This window comes from Rattus norvegicus, chromosome 11, assembly GCF_036323735.1.
Source record: "Rattus norvegicus strain BN/NHsdMcwi chromosome 11, GRCr8, whole genome shotgun sequence".
NCBI lineage: Eukaryota > Metazoa > Chordata > Mammalia > Rodentia > Muridae > Rattus > Rattus norvegicus.
Window position 1 is genome coordinate 63,758,739 of NC_086029.1, and position 24,231 is coordinate 63,782,969.

At 42.8% G+C, this 24,231-nt stretch overlaps 1 long non-coding RNA gene across 1 annotated transcript; it reads left to right on the forward strand.

Annotated features, from left to right (window-relative positions):
* Positions 1-3,998: 3,998 nt before the first annotated feature.
* On the forward strand, positions 3,999-23,249 carry LOC120095655 (uncharacterized). Its single transcript, XR_005491321.2, has 3 exons — positions 3,999-6,441; positions 9,873-16,682; positions 22,992-23,249. It is a non-coding gene; the product is annotated as an uncharacterized LOC120095655 (long non-coding RNA).
* Positions 23,250-24,231: the final 982 nt, after the last annotated feature.

Consider the following 24,231-nt stretch of genomic DNA (forward strand, 5'->3'; position numbering starts at 1 on the left):
TCCAACAAAAGCATCTGGGGAACTCTTGACTCAAGACCACGCTTCTTAAATTGCAGATTGAAAAATGGGATTTATAAAACTCTCCTTCTTTTACACCCGTTTGGATTTCTTTTCTAATGAGTTCAACGACTCTCCATTTTTCAGTTTGCAACACAATGGAAAAAAAATAAATGCCAATGGTCTGAGTCGGTTAGGCCTTTAAATAGACTGACCTCCTCTGATTTACATCTGCTTGAACTGGAAGAGGCAACCCAGTGCTTTGCAGCTATGTGGAGCTGGGTGTTCAGGTTCAAACCCTTACTTGACCGTGTGCCAGCTTCGTGACCCACCATCGCTTCTCTTCCCCGTTTGATCATTCCTCTGGGGTGGGAGTTTTGTGTCTGAGGCAGGTTACACGTTCTCCATTAAGATAAACATCCCTTGAAATAGAACAAATGCCTAAGTTGGTTCTACCCTGAAAAACGGACTTTTCTGAATTAGACACCGAGAAACCATTTCCTCACTTATTTCTTCTGCACTGCCCTTGATCAGTTAGAGGTGTTCCAATCCTGTCCTGGCTGCCAGCTCCCCACTGGTCCCACAGAGTGAAGGGCGGCGGTGAACAGGATCGCCTGCCACTGCTGGTCTCCATAGTCCCTTCACGATGCATTCACCTTTTCCTGGACTCGTTAATAGCGTTTGTGACAGACTGAGAGAAGTGGAGGGATGTGACCAAAGGCTACAAAGATACACTTACAAAGCATGGGCAGATTCAGAGAGACGAATTACAACCAAAGCTGAAAATTATAATCAATGATGTCGTATCATAGAAGGAAAATGGATGGTAGATTCTTTTAATGCCCACACCCTCTCCCGTTTATGTGGGACGATGACTATGTTCATGTGCTTAACCGCAGTGATCATTTCACTGTATACATCTAGCACTGTGGCCTCATATCTAAAATATATGCCAAAAAAACATTATGTTCTATAGCCATTTATCTGAACATTTGTGAGTTTATGTGCAAAGGACAGAAGACACCTGAGAGACAACATCTTCACATCTGATTACAGAACCTTTTTCACCCCTAAACAAAGGTGCCATGAGCTCATAGCTCTTTAACTAGTGCCACAAAAGCTGGGAGAGAAAAACTGTACACATAGAAAGAGATATGAATCAGGCAGCAGTGTGCCTGATGACTCAAAACAACACCCATTTCTTCCACATAAGTTCTCTTAAATAAGACCTCTTTGCCTAATTTCGAATGTCTACCTTCCCATGTAAGTGTGATGATTAGTGACTAAAACTACACCCTTTTGTAATACACACGCTCTTTTATCCAACTATTAAAGTAAACAGAGGAAAAATAGTGTAAAAGAAAAAGGGTTTGTGGGGGCTGGAGAGATGGCTCAGTGGTTAAGAGCACTGACTGCTCTTCCGAGTCCTGAGTTCAATTCCCAGCAACCACGTGGTGGCTCACAACCATCTGTACTAGGATCTGACGCCCTCCTCTGGTGTGTCTGAAGACAGCTACAGTGTACTCAAATACATTAAGTAAATTTTTTTTTCAAAAGGGTTGGCGGTTTTGTTTTGGTTTTTTGGTTGGTTTTCGAGAGAGATTCCCTGTGTAGCGTTGGCTGTCCTAGAACTCACTCTGGAGACTAGGCCAGCCTCGAACTCACAGTGATGTACTTGCCCCTGACTCCCTAGTACTATGGTCAAAGTTGTAAGCCACCACCACCTAGTCAAATTAAAAAGCATTTTTAAAACTAAATTTTTGTTGACATTGAAGCTAAATAATTACATAAGAATTGTTTGTAAAAATAGATTCCATGTATATTTGTAAAATCTATGAAATACAGGCCTGGCAGTGGTATGGTAGCTCACAAGTTTAATCTCAGCTCTCAGAGGCAGAGGCAAATGGCTCTCTATGAGTTTGAGGACAGTCTTGTCTACATAGTGAGTTCTGGGACACCCGGAGCTCTGTAGAGACACTCTAACGCCAATAAAAAACTTCAAGAACGAAACAGCAAGAACAAAAACAAACAAAACCCCTCAAATACAAAACTATGAAATTGTAATTACTCTGAGTGAATCACTGATTTGAACTCCTTTGAGGGAGGTAAAAGAACAAGCTGGAGTTGGTTCTGGGTCCCTCTGCCTTGTGGAGGGCAGGGCTGACAGCCTTCACCTCTGCAAATGAGAATGCTATTCTCTGGAGGCTTCTCAGAAAAGCCGAGACATGAGTAATGTTGGGTTACAGGGTTGTAGAGGTGCGCAGGGGTTTATCATACGAGTGTGTGTAGGCATGGGAGAGATTCCTCAGTGCCTAATGTTCAAGAACTCTAGAATCCACCCACCCACTGGAATTACTAATGCCTCTTCAGTTTTACGATTGTATTTCTCTGATTAACTTGGTAAATTAAACTGTTCTTAAGTGGACGGGATAAAAGATTGGTACATGTCTACAAAAGAGTATTACAGATGGCAAAAGAAGAGGTTTCGTGACACACTGTGCCAATTAGTGGCTTTCCTGAGGTGTATCAGTAGAAGCCACATGGGAGAAAGAGGCTGAGGAGCCGACCAACCCTTGCCCCATCCTCAGGATTCCAGCTCACTCACACCTTTCCTTTCCAATCTGCATTGAAGAGCACAGGGCCCAATCTCTTGCCTTTTCCTTACTCCCTCCTCAGTGCTATTAGAAAGAACTGAGTTTACCAGCAAGAGATCTGTAGCCCCTGTCTTCTGTGCAACAAGGCGGTGTGGCTAGAGACTAGAAAAAAATGTCTTAATGAGCAACTAGCTTGGAACACCGTATACCCTCTCCTCGGGGCTCTGGCTCTAAACGCTAACCACAGGTGTGTCAATCTGACTGTCATAAATTTTGGAACATATCCTTCCAAAGAATATGCAACATTTGGGTTTTACTTATTGCCCATCAAATTCTTGTTCAGGATGCTGATTAATCAGCTAGTCTGTTTCTGAAGACTTCCCGGAAAGCGTATGAACTAACACTACTGATTCCTTTTTCTTAACGGTTAACTATTAGTAGGTGATGACTGCCTTCATTTCTAATGTTGAATTCATTTCATTTCACAGTGGTTATGCAATAGGCACTGTTGTTGTAGGGCCTACAGTGCAGCGGTGAATAAAACTGACTAGCAGCTTAGAACTAGAGTCTGCAGTGAGTCAGGTGGTTACAAGTGCTGGGGACCAACCGAAATAACACAGGGAAAGGCAGACAGGGAGGAGCTTACGGTTTGTTAAAGAAGGCTCCCTAAGTGGGTAACCTTTAACCAATGACCTGAAGGAGGAAAGGAGCCAGCTGTGGGCTTCACGGAACAAGAAGGGATCCAGCAGGAGAGACAGCTTGTGAGGATAGTGTGTGCCTAATAAATACAGAAAGAGCAGGGAGGCCAGGTGGCCGGGAGAGGCAGGAGGGTGAGAGCAGCAGGGGATGGGGTCAGAGGTGCTCGGTGGACAGCAAGACAGGCGCCTTGCACCTGGAGGCCACTGCAAGAGCTCGGCCTTTGTTCCGAGTGAGGTAGAAGAGTTATGAGCAGACGTGGCCTCACCGGCTGTGCTTCACCCCCATCACTCCGTGTACTCTGTTAGACAAGACACGAGAAGGGGCAGGGGGGATGCGGAGACAGGACACACTGCAGCGATCGAGGTGAGAGGTGAAGTGCATATGGCAGCAGTGCGGGAAGAAGTGACCCATGAGTCCTGAATGCAGAGCAAACAGTATTTGCTGATAGCTTGGAGGTGACGTACGAAGAACGAGAGGAGTTTAAACAGAGTCAAATTAAGTCCCCAAGGTTCAGGATCTGAGTAACCCATAAGATCGGTGTTGCCACTATCTGAGTTTGTTTCCCCCTGGCTTGCAGGGGGGAAAATCAGCATTTTAAGTTCCAAACACCCTGTTATATCAAGTTAAAATACAGAATGGGCTACTGGGAACGCAAGTCAAGTATTCCGGGGGCGGGGGGGGGGGTCTGAATTGGAGTTACATATTTGAGGGTTCACCTAAAGTTCTGTAAACGAGTACCCAAGTTGCCATCAAAGTGCACAGCAGCTAATGTAGTAATGGTCCTCCCCAGGCAAGGTGTGGGGACACAGTTCTGAAGGGTGAGGGGTCAGCCTTCTAGAAATGAGATCATAGAAAGGTCTGAGGATCCCAAAGGGAGGCTAGGGTCTAGCAGGTTGTGAAAGGTACAGGGAGGGACCTTTACAGCCTTACAGCCTGAGGGGGAGCATTTTGAAGTTTTGTTGGGCGTTGGGCAGTAGTGGTTGGAGATTGGCCAAACAGGAAGACAGAGGGGAAAAGACAAGAGTATCAGGTAGAACAGTGTTTTGGAACAAGGTAAAGCATCCCCAGGATCCCAACATACAGAAATAATGAGTGTTTGGGGAAATGGGAAAGCTAATTCATCTAATTTGATCTTATACACAGTATGCCACATCCCGAACTGTTCAAGTGGACGCCATAATATATACAAATAGCGTGTGCCCATTAAAATTGGAAAATGATGCAGGAGAAAATTATGTCACAACATGGGAAGTAGAGAGGGGGCTAAAAGCAGAACAAGAAGAGACCTGAGGACTAAGCACGGGGTAGGTCAGCACTTGGGGCTGTCAGCAAAGGGGCAGGCAATGAGGCAAGTGAGGCCCTGTCGTAGTGTGACCCTTAAAGCACAAGGACTATTTGGTCCGCTTTGTAGTTTGGCCAAGACCTCTCATCACTGACAAAATACGCAACACAGCATCTAAGAAAGAAGAAATTAGCTGGGAGGTGATGACATACGCCTTTAATCCCAGCACTCAGGAGACAGAGACAGGCAAAGCTCTGAGTTCAAGGCCAGCCCGCTTTACAGATCAAGTTTCAGGAACCCAAGGGCTATACAAAGAGACCCTGCCTTGAAAACAGAGAGATTGATTTTGGGCTTTCAGTTTCAGGAGTTTGAGTCTACAATGGCGGGAAAGAGTTGAGAGGGGATCCACTCACACTGTGGTGGCCAGAAGCTGAGGGGATGCCTAAGGTAGAAGGCTCCTTCTCTAGAAGGGTGGGAAGGTGCCACCCACACTGAAGAGGTGATTTCCCCCTAGTTACCCCTGTGTGGAAACATCCTCAGACATTCACACACAACTATACCAATCCCCTAGGCACCATCAAGTTGTCAGTCACTGGTAATTATCCTGAGCTGAATGTGCTGGGACAAACCTGCGATCCCAGCATATTGGGGAAGAGGACAGGAGAAGCCATCTTGGGCCATAGAAGGAGACCGGGTCAATAAAGAATTGTTGCAGTCTAAGTTGACGTCTAGGTCGTAATATAATTACTTTGGGCTCCAATGGAAACAATCGGCTGCAACGGAAGGACTAGTGGAGCATTCAAAGCATTGTTCAGAGGGAGGATGCACACTGGCCTTAGGAGCTGCTGTCGTACAAGTCCACTGGGAAGATACTGAGCAGTTTCAGTACCCTGCAACCAGGGGTGAAACACGAAAGCCCGAGAAAGAGGGAAGAGGAAGAGTGGTTGATGACTGTAAATATATGCAAATATCTTAAGTCGTTTTGCTGTAGTTTGTAGCAGGAAAATGACGAGGACTGGGTGGTTGGCAGGACAGGCAAGTGAAAACTGTGTACAGAAGAGTACAGTCATTTTACCGAGTGGGGATGACCGACGGAAAGAAAGAAAGTAAAGATGACCTTAGGGATAAAGGACCGCGCTGTGATCGACTTTCTGCACACCCTGCTTTTCTTCCATTAAATTAAAAGTGCTCCGAATGAATTTCTTCACTGTGATGAGTTAACGTTGTATGTTAGAACAATTTTTATTCATATGCATAGTTCATCTACTTATTCTACTTTCTCAGAGATCTCGAAACATCATGGACACCTATGCCTGCCCCACAGGCAGGGAAAGGGAGGGGTTAGTGTGGTAGCTGTGAGCCATTTTACATGGAGGGCCTGGCCGCTCCTTCAGGGTCAGGAGGAAGGGCAGGGAATGGAGCACAGAGAGGTGAGTAAGCCGGCTCAGGAATGTGAGCTGTGGTGGGGTGTAAAACGGCGTGGTTTCTACTACTTGTCTTTATTTTCTCAGCAAAGTAGGCAACTCAGTCATCAACCAAGAAGGGTTATGTAGCAGACTGGAAGAGAGAAGACGGTGACTGAAACAGCCACCCAGAAATATGGGAGAATAGATGGGCTAGGGAGGATTCCACTTCCGGGAAACACTGAGAGAGCACCAGGAGAGCTTCCGGGTTTCTCCAGCTGCATTCAGCATCACTATAAGAGCAGAGCAGGAGAGCTGGATTCAAGCACAGATGGAAGTCACAGATGAGAAGTCAGTGTGCTGCAGAAAAGGTACAGACGGTGAAGCTGTGCGCCAAACGACCAGGGCAATCCAAGCCGAGTAAACAGAGAAACGAGGATATGACGGGACACCGAGATGGTGGCAGGTTCGAATGTAGTGCTTCGTAGGGCAAAAATAGCAGAAGTTAGAGTGCAGCTCTGACTTAGAAAGATAGCAAGTGATGGTGTGAGAATGGGAAGCTCGCAACCGAGGTAACGGGGAGACGAGCAGTTACAATTCATCAGGACGCCGACGTGGAGCATGTGAAAATTGTATTTGCTGTGCACAAATCAAATGCACTCTGCTGGTCATATGCCCTTGAAAGGTGGTCACTGGTTACAATGTTATATACATCTATACATGTACATACAAAGAGCTTCAATGTTGGCCTACTTCATGCCCATATAATGGAATCCTCATGTTAGGCATATGCCCAGACCTTGAGGGTTTTCGTTTGTTTGTTTTGTTTTGGGTTTTTTTTTGTTTGTTTTTCAGATATTCTAGAGGGTTTTTTTTAATCATGATGTTTTTTGTAGATTTATTTGACTTTTAATGGATTTTTTTTCTTAACATCTGACTTCCACTTGATCGATCTCTCTCTCTCTCTCTCTCTCTCTCTCTCTCTCTCTCTCTCTCTCGGGAATATTGTAGACCTGTTTGCAATGGTGGATGTAATATGAAACTTAATGGAGTTTAGGGTTCACCTTCCTCATCTTAACAGATATCACCTACTGGCTCTGGGTGTGGGCAAACAACAGATTTGTGGGGCTATGATCTTTGTAAAGGTTACAAGTATGAAGATTAAAAACCCTTCCCCCATCTCCTCCACAACACCTTCCCAGCATTGGATGCAACAGGAGAAACTATGTGTACCCAGAAATAAGCACTGACTTCTAACTGAATTCTTCTAAAAAAAATTGATGTTGTCATACCAAATATTTTGCACACCTGTTTTTTCAAATAGGCTTCATAATTGAATAAGCTTTGAGACCAACAGAACTTAGATCTGCCTCTCCACACTTAAGAACAGTCACTTAAGAGACTACATCTCATGGAGGTCCAGGTTGCAGGACACTGCCAACTGGCCATCCCAAATATCTGTTACTGAACCTTAACCGAAAAGCTCTGCCCTCTCTTTTCTTCCTCACGCTTCTCTACCTCTCCTGCCCCGGAACTGACTCTACCGTGGCCAGGGACCTTTTGCTTTCCTGCAAGCATGCCCTAGAAATTTCAACCAAAATTTTGCTATAGCAATTCTGTACACTACTTAGTACAAGCCTATTGAGTTTTAAACTGGTTTTAGATGATTATAAAACTGTGCCAGTCACTATAATTGCCTTCCAATGATTCCATTTGAGGTACTTATTTCAATCATTTTTGCTTTTATTCGATCACTAAACTAGAGAATCATTAACTCAAAGTTTCAAGTATAGGAGGCCATTTAGAGAAAGCTTTATCCCACACTTTATTGCCTTGAAAGCTGAAGCAAGAAAGAGAGAAGGATAGCATTTGTCAAGTAAGGGGCTGTCTGATGTTAAGTGTGAGGTGAAGAGATCAAGCGAGCCAAGTCTCAGATCTGGGATGGGAAACTTCCGACCACATACTGCCGTAAATCCTAATACATTCTGTCTCGCTAACAGACACTAATGACTATAATAAATTAAGGACAGTTTAGTTAAGCAATAAACAATTACAGCTGACACAGGGTATAAACTTGATTCCCTAATTAATGGACTGGCCAAGAGATCTTTGTTAGGCTAAGAATGTTGGTTTCTCATTTACCCATAAAATATAGATATATAATTTTATATGTAGGAGAACTGAGACATATTTAATAGTCAAGTAATAAGTACAAAGAACAAGGCATTAAAAAAATATAGATTCAGAGCTGGGCAGGGTAGCTTTTAGTCCAAGCACTAGAAAAGGAAGGACAGCCAGATCTCTGTGGGCCAGGCCAGAATGGTCTATAGACTGAGCTCCAGGACAGACAGGACAATCAATCAATCAATAAGTAAATAAATAAATCTTCTGAGTCCCCCCCAAAAAACTCATGGTGGCTCACACCTTTAATTCCATGACTCAGTAGACAGAATCAAGCAGATCTCTGAGTTCCAGACCAGCCTGGTCTATGTAGTGAGTTCCAGCACATCCAGGGCTACTCAGAGAAACCCTGTTTCCTCAAAAACCAATTTAAAAGAAATTGAGATTCAGAATAGAACCAAGGTTTCTCATATTCTCCTTAAGAGTGAAGATACTTTCACTTGTTCCATAGGTGAAGATTAACAAGATGGTGTTCATAAATTTTATCAGCCGCCTGCCTATATTTAAAACTACAGTAGGCTGGCAGTCACGCGTGGCAGATGTGTTCCGTTTTGTGATGAGATATGAGTGTAAACCGAGAAGTCTGACCTTGGGCAAACTTACTCCAACAAGGCTCATGCATCCCAACCTGCTTTGACCTGCCATGTGTTCACCATGGGAGGCTCTATATTTATTCTGATAAGACTGCCATTGCTTAAAACATTTTCTGAAATGCTCTCTTGAGACGGCCTCGGTACTGTTATGGGACACAGGAGAACAACAACCTCCTTACAGCTAAAGAAATTATGGGAGTCCATAAAGGTCTTTTCAAAGCAACAGAGAAGTTGCATTCCTGCTCCGTGGTAGAATGTTTACCTAGGTGTGCAGCCCTTGGAATCAGTTCCCACCAGCTGCAACACACACACACACACACACACACACAGAGAGAGAGAGAGAGAGAGAGAGAGAGAGAGAGAGAGAGAGAGAGAAACTAGCCATTTATCAACCAGCTAAGCACCCAGCAAAGACAAGGTTCTACATATCTAAAAGAAGCGGTTGCATAAGAAGACAAATGTCAGTTTAAAGTTTCTACAGAGTTATTATAAGACTCATCAGAAGCATTTTTAAGCACATCTATGCATATGGAATTCTCCCGGAAGATAGGAACTCTTTTAATATGAAAAATGAAATGCATAGTGTTCAGTTATTTGACAAGTCATAGGTTGGCCAATGATTTTACAAAGTAATTTCTGTGTGGGAATTGTACCTGCTAAAGAATCTTAGGTGCATCAGTTTTTTTTATCTTTACAACCACCTCAAGTTATTACCAAGACAGAGAGCATCCTCATCTTACGTCTACTTACATAAAAATTCAGGCTCAAAAGTTTAAGGTCCATGTTGACATAATTAGTAACGGAGTCTTTGGGAGACCCAATCCTTCCTATTTCCACCTCCAGGTTCTTTCAAAATTAAAACAAATATTTCTAAAATGCCTTATAAAGAAGTCTCGATCCCAGTATGGTCTTTATGATGTCTTAAAAAAATCTGTATACAAGTTGTTCGGTGTTTGTTGTAACTATTCTCTTCTAACATTAAAGACTTTAAAAGGTGTGGGGGTGGTGGGGGGTATGTAACCTAATTTTCGCTTTCATTTGGGGTAGATCTAGTGGGTTGTTGGTAGGGAATAGTTTCCAACTATGGTGCTAAATGCCACGTCTTTCTCCTGCCCTTTTTCAGACAGTCTGTCCTGGTAGGTGACAGTTGGCATGTCATGGGGACACTTGGGCTGTCCTATTGAGAGCTGTACATACTGAGGACCCCACAGCTCCTGCTTGCAGTCTTAAAAGTGTCCTTGCACAGAATCGCTGCTTCTCGACCCACTCAAGTCTTACTTTCTGAGGAAAGACTCTGATCCGGAGCCCAAATGCTAAAGCACTCCCAGATTCTGAGCGCTCAGAAACTGTAGAGAGATAAAGATTGTTGTTTTAAGTCCATACATGTTCAGTGGTTTCTTTTTTTAAATTTAGCAACATATACCTGAGAAGGCTCTCCAACAAAGTGTCCTGTAACCAACCAAGTTGGTAGGAGTCTTCTCTCTTATCCATGAATTCTGTGTCGGCTAATTTCACCATTGCAAATGGGAAATGTTTCTTTAACTTTCGTAATCAATCTTGACACTATTTCCTAAGTGACTTAATACAATAAAACTTTTTATGTGAAGCTAGAGACTATTTAAAATACAATGTGTGTGTGTTTGTGTGTGTGTGTGTGTGCGCGTGCACATGCACGTGCACAGATTCTATGCAAAACTACATTATAATGAGGGGATTGAGCATCTGTGGACTTTGGTGGTTATACGGATTGTGAACTCAATTCTCCATGGGCAACAGCAGACAAATTCATCCTCTAGCCATCTTAGGAAGCAATACCTCTTATTACTGTGTGGTACTCTGAATAGGAAGTGTTTCCCCAGGCACCTGTGTGTTTGAACACTTGGTCTCAGCTGGTGGCAATAAATGGGAAGGTTTTTGAACATTTTGGGAGTAAGGAGGTCAGGACCATGTGGAAGCAAGAGTCACTGGTGGGGATCTTGAAGGTGATAAATCCTTCTGGGGCCAACCTCGACTCCTAATGATGCTAGACCTAGACAGACTGCAAGCTCCCACCATGTGGATGAGCCATCCCAGTGGTCACACCCTTCCCACCAGGGTGAACTATACACTCTGAAACTTAAAACCAAAATCAACCTCTCCTTCCTTGTGGCCACTGCCAGGTATTCTGTCACGGCAAGGAGAAAAAGCTAATTAATACAAGGAAGGCTCTTGAGAAGCCCTGCAGCACAGAAACCAAGTATTTCCTGTTTGTAATATAATTCTAAACCCACTTTAGGAAACGTCATCTGCATCCCATGGAAGGGGGTTGAGATACTTTGACCTGTAACAGTGTAAATCCCTAACAGTTATAGTCACAAGTTTCCAAATGAGCATATAGGAAAAAATACCAAGACCCACACCTCAGCGGGGCCTACTGAAACAACTGTCATCCTAGACCCTGGGAGGTGAGGCAGAAGGATCAGTAGTTCAAGGTTACCCTTAGCTAAATTACAAGTTTGAGGTCTGATACAGCCAACCCAGTAACCAAGAAAACAAAAGAGCTAACACTCCAAATCCAGTACACGTAAATGCTTGGGTCTCTACTGCGTGGTGCGCAAAGCAGGTGGAGACTTTAAAAGTATTAATGCCATAGACAAATGGAATCAACTAGATGTACGTCAACAGTTTGGCAGATTTTATATACATATAGCATAATGTTATAGTATAACATATATATATACATATATACATATATATGGATAATACTCAGTTTTAAACAAAAATGAAGTTTAAAACTTTTCAGGAAATAAGGCTTGGCAATAGTACATGTCTTCAATCCTAGTACTCAGAAGGCAGAAACAGATTTCTGTGACTACATAATGGAGTCCAGTCTGGACTACATAATGGAGCTCCAGATCAGCCCGGGCTGCTCAGTTAAGATGGTCTCAAAAGAAAAAAAAGATGTAGGGGAATAGGTAAACTTTGAATATATAATATTGAGGCACAATGTCAGAAAAATAAACCATCTAGCCAAAAATATATGCATATATGTATATAAATGGGGGGATTAAAGTGTAACATGAAGAAAAGAAAGCAAGAAGGGCTGAACATACAGGGCGAGGAGGGACTGGCTGCAGACAATGGCTGTGAACCATGAAGAACAGATAAAGCTGATGCCTTTCTAGTTCTGATCTGCTTGTGGATTTTTTTCTTTTTCCTTCTGGTTTTGGTTTTGGTGGTAAATTTTTTACAGAAAATATATTAGATACTGAAAGTAAAACTCAGCGTGAGGAGACTGGAGAGATGGCTCAGTGTTTAAGATCACATACTGCTCTTCTGAAGGACTCAAGTTAGAGTCCCAGCACTCAAGTCCAGTTCTCACAACAGCCGTAACTCTAGTTCCAGGGGATCGGACTACTCTGGCCTCTGTGGGCACACACACTCGCGTGCACATAATTTAAAATAACAAAAGAAAATTTGAATGTGAACCTCTCTATCTTCCCTTCGGAATGCCAATTCTTACTGTGTAGAAGTTCATTGAGTCTGACTGATTCTAGTGTGTGTTTTTTATTTATTTATTTGCGAGTTGTTTTATAATGAAGTTTATGAAGTTTTAAAATTATAGTAATGTTATAAAATACATTCAGACAACATCTAGGGGGATCGTAATAGGTTAAAGGGGATGAAAATGTGAAAAGCAAGTAAAATCAATATAATATTTGAATCTTCATTGACTTTTTGGACCAGGAAAAGTAATCTTGTAAAGGACAGTAATAAGGCAATTTGAGGAAATTAAAAGTGTGGAGTTAATATAAATAATATTATTGCATTGATGTCAAATTAGCTGAGTCTGAAAAGTATAGCATGATTAAGTAAGAAATGTTCTTTTTCTTGGGTGGTTTATGCTGAAATTATAAAGCTAAAGTGTCAGGAAAGTGTCAGGACATGTATAGCTCTGAAATGATTCAGGAAAAGCACGTATGTGTATCTGTATCTCACTTCGTGTATATGTATTATATGTATAGATCTCTGTGTGTGGCCTGTGTGCATACATGTGTATATGTATATGTGCTTATTCCTTTCTAATATATATGTTTCCTGAGAGCACAAATAATGCTTCCTTCATTTGACTATAATATATCCTCATGATATTTTTTCAGAGTAAGTAATTTATATTTTTCTTTTTTCTAGATTTCCTTCTTTCTCTTTCTTTTCTTTTCTTTCTTTCTTCCTTCCTTCCTTCCTTCTTTCTTTTTAAGTAAGTTTACATGTGGGGCTCTTCTCGTATTCCTAGGTGCCAGTGTCTTCAAGCTATCAGCTAGACACTCCCACCCACACATCACATGATGGTTGTCTCCACCATGAGCCTTCCCCCAGAGTTTGGCTTGTGCCTAGGTATCACCGAGCTGCAATGGATAGTGTTGAAAAGTCTTCTTCACAACTTCATGCCCACCTAGACACACAGAATGTAATCTTACTGGGAAACGGGACATCTGCAGGTTGCAATTAGCTATGTTCGAATGAGGTCATACTGAGTTAGTGAGGATCCTTACAGACAGATACAACAGACACATGGGCGCAGAAGAAGCACACCACGTGAGGCCAAGGGCAGACACTGCGGCAAGCATCTGCAAGACGAAGAACACCCATGATCCCTGGCAACCAGCAGGAGCAAGGGAAGAACCAAACAAACAAACAAAAAAAGCAACAACAAAAAAAACCACATAGTCTTTTCCCAGATTTTCAAGGAAATGGCTGGACGGTGACATTAGGATTAAGACAGTGATTTTTCTGTTATTCTGAACCACTCTCTTTATGAAAACTGTTACCTGGCAGCTGAGGACACAATATTTATAAAGTTGTACCAATTTGCTAGGCAGACCCTTTCCAGACCAGCCTCAACTCTAGGCCTGTAAATCCACCCCAGACTCTGGCCCTGTGAGTCAACTGCAGAGAGTGACAGAGCAAAGATCGTTGATAACAGATTCCCGGCCCACTAAGCTGCTGGACAGGGGCTGTGTGTGTGTGTGTGTGTGTGTGTGTGTGTGTGTGTGTGTGTGTGTGTGTGTGTGTGATCCTTCCAGAATATTTGCATTTTAATAAGATACTTAGCCATTCGACACTCATCCCCACAGTGTCCATTTGCCCTCGTGATTTACCAAGTGCCCACTGAGTGCTGGGGCCGTGCAGCAGGCCAGCGAGAGCACTATTTTAAGACGCACCAGCAGGCCTCCTCTGAAAGCTTCAGATCACACCCTGGAGATCTCCACCTACTCTTTCAGTGAGCTCAGAGACCGTGGTGGACACTCTTCCTGGGGAACACAATAACAGGGATGCCTCTCACTGAACAAAAGGGTGCTCTAGAAAAGGCATGCTCGGTGCGAGCACGGTTTGGGGAGGAATAAACAAGGACCGGAAAGGAAGATGAGTAACCAGTCGTATAACCAATCCGGCAGCCTCCGGCTAAGCAATCAGTGGAAAATTCCCCAGTACTGCTCTCTCCCAGCTTCGTTCTTAGCTCCTTTACCTCATGTCCCTTGACCTTCTGTCCACCTCCCTCAGTGTATGCTGCAAAGTGTATGTTCTTTACCACTCGTTCGTGTGGCTTTTCTAGTCATCTTATATTCTCCCCGTGGATTTTGGCATCTGGTTCCTTTGGTCTCAATTACCACCCAGTATATGCGGATGTCTCCCAATGTTTCACAAAGAACCAGAACTCTGTCCTAAGCTGCACACCATTAAACCTGACTGCTTTCGAGATAACTCCCCTCGGATGTTCCACAAACACCTCAAATTCAGTGCCTCAAAAAACCAAACTCACTAGCCTCACCACCAAATGCATTTTCTATCACCGTTTATTATGTTATTTATATAAGAAATTGTGTGTAACAAGGTTAATATCCACACCATAGTGTCTTTGTTTGTCATAAGCATGGGATCTTTGAGGTTCAAGGACAAACTGAGATCTTGGCGTCTTGGATTTGGTGAATTTAGTTTTCATGTCTACCGTCTTCGTTTTGTTTTGTTTTGGTTTTTTGACGTAGGGTTTTTCTGTTTAGCCCTGGCTGACTAGAACTTGCTCTGTAGACTAGGCTGGCCTCAAACTCAGAGATCTGCCTGCCTCTGTTGTCTGAGTGCTAGGAGAGACTGTAGTCTTAACTTTAAAAGGTTACTTTCATTTTTCCATGAACCGTTATCCTTCAATCCTCTTATAAAAGACAAGGGACAGCCTGTTTCTTTTATTCTTTTTTATTGAAATCTCTCCAGGCTGCATTGTAATGTAAATCAGAACTCAGTAAAAATAAAATAAAGTCATGCACATTAAAAATAAAAATATTATGTGAACTAAGGAAGAAAAATACTTATTACTTAACTAAATTGATCTTTTAAAATCATGATCTAAGATGCTCAAAAGAACATAAATACTAGTGAGGGAATAAAATTATATGATCCTTCCTCCATAGCAAGGGAGACAAAAGTTTGATTTTCCTCATTTTGAGACCGTTATTTCTCTTTTTTTTTAAATTGAATATTTGATGTATTTACATTTCAAAGGTTATCCCCTTTCCCCCTCTCCCATCCCGGACAGCCTGTTTCTAACAGTAAAGCTCTGCTTGCCTCAATGATGACCCCTCAATACGAGGTGAAAATCATGCTCTAGGTGAATGGTCAACAGGCTACAAAATGCTTGTGATTGAGACTAGAAAGGAAGGTTTAAACTACTGTGTACAACACAGTCGAGACAAGTTTTCTCCGTGTAGTCCTGGATGTGCTGGGATTCGCTCTGTAGAACAAGATGGCCCCCAGAGGTATACTTACCTTTCCCTCCTGAGTTCTGGGATTAAAAATGCATACCATCATTGGCCGGCTGTAGTTGATTTTGACATGGGATCTCACCACACAGTCCAAGCCAGCCTAGAACTCACAGAGACCCACCTGCCTCTGTCTTTCGAGTGCTGGGATTAAAGGCACAAGCCATCACGCTCATGACTTTTGACTCTAGGACAACAATAAAAGCATAATGAGGGTCTGAAGAGTTGCCTCAGTGGTTAAGAGCATTCTCTACTCACTCCAGAGGACCTGAGTTCAGTTCCTAGCATTCACAGTTACAACCTCCTGTGCCAGGGGATCCGACTCCTCTTCTGCCCTCCTCAGGAACCTGCACATATGTGGACTCACATGAGCACTCATCCATGTTTGTTTGTTTGTTTGTTTGTTTGTTTGTTTTTGAGGTAAGGTGTCCTCTATGTATCTCTGATTGTCCTGAAACTCGATCTGTAGACCAGGCTGGCCTCAAACTCAAAGATCTGCCTCCCTCTGCCTCTCAAGTGCTGGGACTAAAGGCGTATGCCATCACCACCCGACAACATACATTTTTAATTTTTTTTAAAAAGTTTGAGCAGAATAACCAGATGATTATTATAGACTGACACCATCTGCCTTGACTCCTTGAAATTCCATCAAAGGACACATTAATGTAGAAACTAAGTGGAACGAAATAAACTACAGAAGACAACCTTAGAAATGGAAGCTGAGGGAAGCTATCCATGGGACACTGGAGATCCGTCCTGGAACAGTTAAGAACTGGTGAAGGGGCTGGGGATTTAGCTCAGTGGTAGAGCGCTTACCTAGGAAGCGCAAGGCCCTGGGTTCGGTCCCCAGCTCCGAAAAAAAGAACCAAAAAAAAAAAAAAAAAAAAAAACTGGTGAAAGGCACACCAGAGCTGGAAGGAGGCTTTTATGAAAATGCTGTAAACTGTATTACGAGATGTAAACTAGCAAAGGCCTTTGATAGGCTTCAGGCTGGGGAGTGACATGATCAGAATTATGTTTTATTTCTCATTTCAACAAGCAAATCTATTAGAGCCCCAGGAGAACAGCAGTGAGATTACTGACGTGGAAGTCCTTCTCCTGTCCATCCACATGATGATGCGGTCTGGGCTGTGTCTATATGGGTAAGTGGGGGGATGGGTGGCAGTTGAGTTGAAACCTATCGGGATTTACTTGGAAGTATATTTTAAGGATATATTGAGATATTTAATGATATACTTGATACATTTTGGTCATCTATGTTATTTGATCAACAAAACTTGGCTTTTGACATGGAAAAAAGAATGTCATCCGTGTCTTTAGCCTCAGCCGTGTGAAAGCTGTGACAGTATTGGGATGGGCAGAGCCACAGTGAACTATCCCGTGGTGAGGGCAGGAAATATGTGAAAGTTATATCATTTACTCTTCTTTAATTAATTATTTTATTTCTTTACGTCCCAAATGTTGACACTACCCTCTTAGTCCCCCCTCCCAGGGGGGACTTCTTCACCCCATTCCCCCTCCCATTAGCCTCTGGAAGGGTACTCTCCCTCCCCAGAGCCACACAGACTGTACATTACTTTCAAAACAGTAGTCCAGGTCAGAGAAGTATTTTTAAATTATGCATAGTTTTAGAAGAAAATCATAATAATAACTCGAATAATACACCGAACACTGCCTCATCACTAAAAGTTATCTAAGTCTTCTGTGTGGCAAATGGGAGCCCCTCGTGGACCTCTGCACCTTGTGAGTCACAGTTAAACAGACTCAGGACTGCAGGCAGGATGGTCTTGCCCAGGACTTAGAAGCTGAGGCTGTCAAGGACTTTCCTGAAAGAACCTTGAAGAAAGACACTGGTATTAGACGTCATACCATAAGCTAGTCCCCAAAGTGTGACACAACTAGCTATGATGACAAAAGTGACACAGACACAGGTTTTACAGAGGTAAGCAATAAGAGAACATCTTAAAATGTAGCAGTTAGAGTTTCCCAGCTTCCTCGTCAGACTAATAGGCATCCACACGTAAGGAGGACTCACAGAGTAAGCAAACACTGGTTGGGCTTTGGGACCAGTCTTCTACTGTGACACTGAGTACAAGCCAAAGGCAATGGTAATCTGAGTCCGTTTGTCAGTGTATCTCTCTTTAGACCTGGCGTGGGGATCAGGAACAGCCCTGCCTATTACTCCATCCTCTTTACTAAACCTATTCTGATGCCCTTCAGAAATTGAGCGGAGAGAAAAGGAAATTAGCCTGGTGTGGCGAGAAGGCTCTTAGTGGGGTCTGGAAGACTGACAGGAACCTTAGCTCTTCACGTTTGTTCCATAGAAAAACAAACTAACAAATAACAAAACCTATGCTGCCAGAGTGGTGGCACTCACCTGCAACCCCTGTACTCAGGTGGACGAGGCAAGAGGGAAACAAAATGCAACAAAGAAATAAAAATATTTACCGTAAGGTTTGTAGAAAACAGATCATTCCTGTCATGCTTAAATATATGCACATGTATTCAAGTTCCCGAAACAGCAAGTGTTGTCTACATGGCAGTATTAAAAGGTAGGGTCTTTAAGAAGTGATTTGGTGGGGTTGGGGATTTAGCTCAGTGGTAGAGCGCTTGCCTAGGAAGCGCAAGTCCCTGGGTTCGGTCCCCAGCTCCGGGGGAAAAAAAGAACCAAAAAAAAAAAAAAAAAAAAAAAAGAAGTGATTTGGTTTCAAGGACTCCTCCTTCCGGAAAGAAGAGTAACACCCTTGTAAAGGAAGCTTCACACAACCTTGCTCCTCTGCTCTCTGCAGTGTGAGGATGCTCACCCCTCTTGGATTCAGCTTGTATTGATAAGATACCATCTACACAGCAGGGAACAGCCTTTGCCCAGACAACAAACTTTCAATCACCTTGATGGACTTCTTAGCCTCCAGAACTGTGGGAAATAAAGTTTTGTTTTTAAATTAACTAGTATGTTGTATCTTGTAATAGCAGAACAGACTAAAATAGCTCCCTTCTTATTACTAATGTCAAACTCGCTTCAAACTCCATAGACCAAATCCTTTTATCTGCTGCTCCCTTTACACACTCCCGTGCCAGCACTTCGAGAGCAGTCATAGTAAAATTCTAAATAATTATCTTGCTGGTGCTTGTGCTGTGCCAAGAGGAGGTCTTTGGTCACTACAAATCTTGGTTTTACGTTAGTGACAAGAGTTTCAATAACTTTTAAAAAAGCATTAATGACCATTTATATGATTAACCTGGTCTCTTTCATAAAAGTTCCCAAGTGCCTATCCTCTTTTATACAAGTGGCTGGCTCCTGCTTTCCAGGAGAGAGCAATGAATTCGCTTTGCAATTACACGTAGGCTGAGTCATAGAAAGGGCTTGGATAATGTGTAGAATGTTGCCACTGAGTCATCATGAGTGACACAAGACCACTCGAATTCTGATGAATCAAACCTGTATAATCATAAGAAATCAAAACACTTCTCCTTTTTATTCTACAAAGCTCAGTTTCAGTTTGCAGTAGAAAGGAGACTGTGGCTAGGTAGCATCAGTTATTGTTCACAAGTGAGGAGGCTTGTTACCCCTGCAGCCAAGCGGTAGCCTTAGCAGAGACAAAGAACTGAGCATATAACACGAAACCTATGATAAGAATTTCCTCTCCCTGTTTAAACTATTCTCCTTTTCACGGGGGAATGATTCAAAAAAAAAAAAAACCAACAAGGGTCTGGGGAGACATTCAGCCAATAAGGTGCCTGCTGTACAGGCAGGGGCATGGACTTCCAGCATAAAAGAACAAGAAGCCATACATGGTGGCATGCAGCTGTAACCTAGAGCTGGAGAATGGGTGGAGACAGACAGATCCCCGAGTTCCATTGGTTAGACAGCATACGAATTGATGAACTCCATCTTTAGTGACAGATTCTATCTCAAAAACATGACAGAGAGAGTGATAAGACACTCAAGGTCAGCCTTTGGCCTACACACACACACACACACACACACACACACACACACACACACACACACACACACACAAGTGCAAATACACCAGGACAAGTACATATGTCATGCACACACTCACCTAGAACTGGCCCAATTGTGACTAATGTACTCAATGGACGTGTGGGTCTAAAGGCTTCAGGAGAGACCACGGGCAGGGTTTGATGGGTATGCTAAAATGCCTGTGATTTATTATATAACTCCCATGTCCACCTGCGCAGCTAGGCAAAGACATAGTTGATGACACTATAATCTGCCCAGATGTTTTCTCTACTCCACAGAGGTCATAAGGATTGTTTCTCAGCAGCCATCCTCATTCTTCTGTCAACAGCTGTCAGAAGGACCCTTCGTTTCCACAGGCTTCTAGAAAAGGAAGGGCAGCAGTGCCAGTCTAATCCTAAAGAAGGTTCTAGCAATTTTCTAGGTTAGCTGCAATTTAATGAGCCTTGACATTGATTAAGGAAGCCGTTCTCTCCACCTCTGTATCACTGTGCCTCATCTCTGCTACGCAGTGTGAGAAAAGGAGCGTAGTCTGCTCTGCTATCCTATGTTGGATTTCTGTCTCCTTGCATTTGCCTTTCAACTATTAAAAAAAAATAGGGGTTGGGGATTTAGCTCAGTGGTAGAGCGCTTGCCTAGGAAGCGCAAGGCCCTGGGTTCGGTCCCCAGCTCCAAAAAAAAAAAAAAAAAGAAAAAAAGAAATGAGGGTTTGGGGCTGTGGGTATAGCTTAGTGGTTAAAAAAAAAGCACAGAACAAAACAAACAAACAAACAGACAAACGTATCACATTGTTAGAGTCAGAGTAATGGTCCCTAGACTGAAGTGGGAAGGGTGTAGATTATGTAGTGGCAAAAGTGGGCAACAGAACATTTCTGTCTTAGTCAAGGTTCTCCAGTGAGACAGAATCTTTAGGATGTATGCATAGAAAGGTGAGAGGACATAGATTAAAAGACCTATGTTAGTTACTTTTCTATTGCCATGACAAAACACTAGGATCACTGCAACCTATAAAAAATAATGCTTACTGGGGCTCACAGTTCCTGGGGGCCAGTGATCATCATGGAGGGGAACATAACAGGAGGAAGTCAGGAAGGCAGGCACAGTGTTGGAAGCAGTGTCTAAGAACTTTGATCCTGATCCACAGCCACCAAGCAGAGAAAGAGCTAACTGGAATCATGTGGATCTTTTGAAACCTCTAAGTGCACTCCTAGTGACACACTTCCTCCAACAAGGTCACATCTCCTAATCTTTCCCAAACAGTTCTGCCAACTAGGAGTCAACCATTTAAACGCATGAGCTTATGGGGACCATTCTTATTGGAACCACTACATTTTACTCCCTGGCCTCCTTAGGCTCATGGCCATGTCATAATGCAAAATACAGTTAATCCAACTTCAAAATTCTGAATGATCTTTCAGTCTCAGCTTTTTAAAATCCACGGTCTCTCTCTGAGACTGAAGGCAGTTTCTTTTCCTTTTTTCACTTTTCTTCTTTTTCTTTTCCTTTTTTTTAACCCCCTGGTTTTTCAAGACTGTGCATCCTGGCTGTCCTGGAACTTACTCTTTATATGAGGCTCGAACTCAGAGATCTGCATGCCTCTGCATATTGAGTGCTGGGATTAAAGGAATATCACCACCACTGCTTGGCTACACTCTGTAAAAGGAAAAATCAAATTACATACTTAGAACATACAGTGGTACAGAGTATACAATATATTACCATTCCAAAATGAAGGGAAATGGGCACAGTGAGGAAATATCCATCAAAGCAAAACCGAAAAACTGGCCAGGCAAACAACTCCAAATCCCATAATTCCATGTCCTATGTCAGAAAGCCTAGATGGCTCTGCTCTCCCAGCTTTGCTGATGGCAACACACTTCTCTCTCTTGGGTTAGTTCCACTCCTTGTGTGCAGATCTCCTTGACAGATATCCCATGGCTCTGGTACCTTCAACATCTTGGGGTCTCCAACACAAGGCTCGTGATATTCCATGCAGGTAGTCCCCTGAATAAAGGGAGTGGTACTGTCAGGGCAAACACCCCAGCTAAACTTCTAACTTGTAGAAAGGAGAAGCTTATGCAACAAAGGAAAATAAATGGGGACCGAGTCTTGTAATATATGGGCCCATGAGGACCATTCTCCCTCAAACTATTACAGGAAGGTCTTGGTCTTGACAATTATAGGTGCTGAGAAGTCCTATAACAGGCCCTGCAATGAGGTATTTTTAGCATGGCTGAGATCAAGTCTAAGACCTTAGTACCAGGAAATTAGTTGGGGTAAGACTCAGTCAAAGACAGCAGTTCAAAACCTGTGGTGCATAACCCCTTTGGGGTTTGCAGATCGGATATCCTGTATATCAGATATTTACATTATGATTTGTAACAGTAGCAAAATTACAATTATGAAGTTTCAAAAAAATAATTTTATGGCTGAGAATTGTTCCAGAACACGAGGAACTACATTAAAGGGTCACAGAATTAATAAGGTTGAGAACCACCGGTATTAAAAGGTCACAACATTAAAGAGGTTGAGGTAAAGCTGAAATAAGGCTAAAGAGCTGAGAACCCTGGGAAGCTCTGTTGAGGACAGGAAATGAGAAGGGTATCTCAATGCCCAGAGATTGATATATATCCCCTTTCCTCTGCCTCGTTGATCACTAGGCCTCAGATGAGCGGATAATGCTCATGTGCATTGAGAGATGACTTCCCTACCCTAGTGGTTTGAATGAAAATTTCTTCCATAGACTCAGATGTTTGAATATTTGGTTACCAACTGATTGCTCTGTTTAGGAAGGTTTAGAAGGTGTGGCCTTGCTGGAGGAAGTACGTCCCTGTTGAGGTTTGGTCTTTTACTGTGCATTGTAATGCTAAGTGACTCTCCCCCATGACCCAGTTGCCCCAGAGACAAGAGAGTCTGCTCAGAGACCTAAGTGATGCTATGTAACCTTGCCTCAAGTTATTTCTGATTGGTAAATAGCTGGGCAGAAGAGACATAGGCAGGGTTAAGGGTTCCTGGGCCTGGGGGTTTGGGGGGGGGTTCCAGAGGAAGAGAGACAGAGACAGAGAGACAGAGACAGAGAGACAGAGACAGAGAGAGAGGCAGACAGACACAGAGACACACACACACAGAGACACAGAGAGACAAAAGAAAGAGGAAGAGAAAGAGAAAGTTACCACAGATTAGAAGTCAATAAAATATGACCCTGAGGATTGACCAATTGGAGGTAAGAGCAGCCCAGATGAAACACAGTAAGTAATAGCTCAGGGTTATTTTAATAGCATAGAGGGTTCTAGTGCTGATTAAGGCTTATTGTAAATATAAAGATTGTGTGTGTCTTTTATCCGGGAATTAAATGGTCAAAGTCAGGGTAGAAACCCCAGATTGGGATTAAAAATTTCTACAGCATGGCAGTGTTTGCTGTTTCAAAACAACATGCTATTCCCAGTTTGCCCTGTTGTCGTTTAAGGTGTGATCTCTCGGTTTGCTGCTCCAGCTGCCATGACTGCCTGCTGCCGTGCTTCTCCACTGCGATGGTGATCAGCTCTTATTCCTCTGGAAACAAAACCTAAATAAACCCTCCATTCTGTAAGTTGCTTTGGTCATAGTGTCCAATCACCTCTACAGAAAAGTAACTCATACACCTAATAATCCATTCAGTCCCACTCGCTACTCTGTCTTGAAAACATTCTCAATAAACACCCCCAAATTAATGCTTAACCACATTTCCTGGCAGTCCTGAATATAATCAAGTCAACATCAAAATTAACCACCACACCCTGCTACCTTCCAGGAGCTTCTTTTACTGCCTTCTCTGTGCTCCATAGATTTGGGGCTACTGACAGGTTAAGAATCAGAGTAGCACATAGCCATGTAACATGATTCATTTGTGCTATTAGCAATTTATTTTTATCATCATCATTAATATTTATTATTAAAATTATTGTCATCATTTTGTCTTGGCCACTGATTGGCTAGCCTTCCCGTTGAGAGAGCTACTCACTGTGTACCAGTTGTACACGTGGTACACAGGTATGAATAAGAGAAAAGTGAGTAAGTTAGTGAGTGGCGGTTGTTAGTAGGAACAACTCAAATATGTTAAGCATATATTTAATTTGTCACAGAGGGGTATTTATATGTCATATACTACATTTATTGCCTTACATCAGTAATGTGACACCCGCCAGGTAGCCTAGAAGCTCTGGTCAGGATGACATAGGCTGTATGACTACTGCACTTTTTACATATCTTTCAAGGGCCATAAGTCTCAATTAAGAACCAAATGCAAGCCACAGCAGTATCCTCCAATCAGTCACATGGGAAAGAAAAGAGGCAATAGAGGAGACACCAACAGACTTCCTCATCTTGACCTTTGACTTCTCATTCCATTGTTCATCTGGCTGTCAAGGGAACTGGCCCAGAGCCCGGGGCCTAATTCGTTACCTGGACTAGTGAGTGAGTCATGGAAGGCCAAGTAGGAAGTGGCCGGAAAATGTGCAAAAAATATCATTAATCAAAAATATAGGGAACTTTTCCAATGTCAGTATTTCATAAAATGACCCTGGTATTCTATCCTTTGGGGGGGTTCAAATTTTTATCCTGCACTGATGAATGAGAATAGGGTCTTGTAGGGACTCGTAGGAATTTAATTCATGAGAGTGTTAGTCCTGTGCACTAGGCAAACAGTCGATGTTGAAAGGCATTCCTAG